Here is a 2427-nt window from a genome sequence, read left to right as displayed (position 1 = left end):
AAAATTGTTCACATATGATGGTAATCCTATTGAAAGACTTGAAATTAGATAAAATGTTAGCTGTGAAACACTTCGTAAAAAAACAAAACAAAACAAAAAACAGGCCGGGCAGTGGCTCATGCTTGAGATCCCAGTACTTTGGGAGGCTGAGGTGGGCGGATCATGAGCTCAAGAGATCGAGACCTTCCTGGCCAACGTGGTGAAACCCTGTCTCTACTAAAAATACAAATATTAGCTGGGCGTGGTGGCGCGTGCCTGTGGTCCCAGTTACTCAGGAGGCTGAGGCAGGAGAATCGCTTGAACCCAGGAGGCGGAGGTGGCAGTGAGCCAAGACTGCACCACTACACTCCAGCCTGGTGACACAGCGAGACTCCGCCTCAAAAACAAAACAAAACAAAACAAGTGACTACCATTGTTCTCCACCCGGTTTTACCTTTCTTGCTAAGTTTCATGCCAAACCATTTTTTTTTTTAAAGGAAAGGTATTCATATCCCTTCTTAATAACTTAGTGTGAAACTCTAGGACATATTTTCTTAAAGACCTCTTCCTTACTGACAAACACAAATCATTCTTAAAATATAAATGTTGTTTTCTAGCCCTAGCATAAAAAAATAGTAGAGGCTGTAAGACAAAAGCTGACAAAACACAAAGCTTTCATAAACCATAGTTTATATAATACTTTAGCTTACACTATTAACACTTTATTGAAAATATTTCTATTGAAAAGAACAAACTCTGCAAACACATAAAAGTATTTGGTAAGAAAACAAAAGCACATCTTTACTACCAATGTGAATTACTAGCTGACAATTATCAATTTCTCAAATAAGCACATTAACCTACTTGTGATTGAAGAATTATCCTGTCTATGGATGACATAAGCAACTTGGCCAGGACAGAACCAATGGATGAAACCACATACAATTCCAATTTGGCCAGTTAACTTATATAAGTGAAATGAAACAGTTAACTTTATTCATTAATATGCTCAAACATTATCTTTACTTCCAAGATTTGCAAAAACGTAATTATCCAAATAATTTAAGTTTGGCATTTATATATATTTCAATACATAAAGGGTAAGGAAACTCTTATACAGTAATGAGATAGAAAGAAAACAACAGCTTCCCGTGAAAGAGACCTAATATAGTCAAATATAAAAATAATTAATGTAACCTCTTTTTTTTTTTTTTTGAGATGAAGTCTCACTCTGTCACCCAGGTTGGAGTGCAATGGTGCAATCTCCACTCACTGCAACCTCTGCCTCCTGGGTTCAAGTGATTCTCCTGCCTCAGCCTCCTGAGTAGCTGAGATTACAGGCGTGTGCCACCATGCCTGGCTAATTTTTATTTTGTGTATTTAATAGAGATGAGGTTTTACCATGTTGGTCATGGCTGGTCTTAAACTCCTGACCTCAAATGATCTGCCTGCCTCGGCCTCCCAAAGTGGCTTACAGGTGTGAGCCACCACACCCGGCTGACGACCAGCTGAAATGTAACCTCTTGATAACAGCCAAATCACTGTATTAGAAACATTTAAATTCCAGCTCTGAGGGTCAAGGGTGAGGCATTTAAAAGGTTCCTTTAAGTTAAACCAAATGGATGAATTTTAAAAGAACAAAAGCAATTCATGAACCTATGGGCATATCATTAAGAAAGAAAAAAATTATTAATAAATTCCAAAAGTTAAAAGGAGTTGGAATAAAAACTTAACTAGAAAGAAAAAAAATTTTGGTTTCAGTTAAGGGGGGTTTTTTGGTCCATTTTATGTAAGAGCTTACTTACTCTTTTTCCAAATGGGCATTTATTATTTGCACAGATACATAAAAATGATTCCCATTTTAAAAACCATAATAAAAATATACATTAACCACAGAAGTACTTACTCTAACTGGAAAGAAAATGAACATGGCTATTCTCAAAACAGTAATAAACACAAAAGGTCAACATATATAAATCACGACAAGTGTACATCTCATTTTTGACAAAAATAAGTTCCATTTTTACATTAATGCTTTATCATCAGGTTCTATATTAGATCCTCTGACCTTATTTACATTTACTATGAAATTTCCATTAGCATGTGTAACTCAAAGGCACTCAATTCAGAGGGTATAAAGTCCTGAGCTTAAGTAGGAAACAAAGTTCCCAACTAAAATTTGAACATAAATAATTCTAAAGATCAGAGAATATTAAAATGTTTAAAACTATAATATCTGGTACATAAATAATTCTAAACCTAATAATAAAGGTGTACAGACTGTCAAAGAAAAGACCATGTAAGGCAAGAAATATCCTTGGAATCAAACTGATTTTTCCCTCATTCAAGATCATTTGAAGGTGTGAAGCTAACTTTCATTGTTCTTAAAATCCTAAGAAAGCCTAATTTAAAAAAATAGCAATGACAATGCTTAAGTTTAAAAAAAAG

The sequence above is a fragment of the Mandrillus leucophaeus genome, unplaced genomic scaffold, assembly GCF_000951045.1.
Source record: "Mandrillus leucophaeus isolate KB7577 unplaced genomic scaffold, Mleu.le_1.0 Scaffold279, whole genome shotgun sequence".
NCBI lineage: Eukaryota > Metazoa > Chordata > Mammalia > Primates > Cercopithecidae > Mandrillus > Mandrillus leucophaeus.
This window is presented reverse-complemented; position numbering follows the sequence as displayed.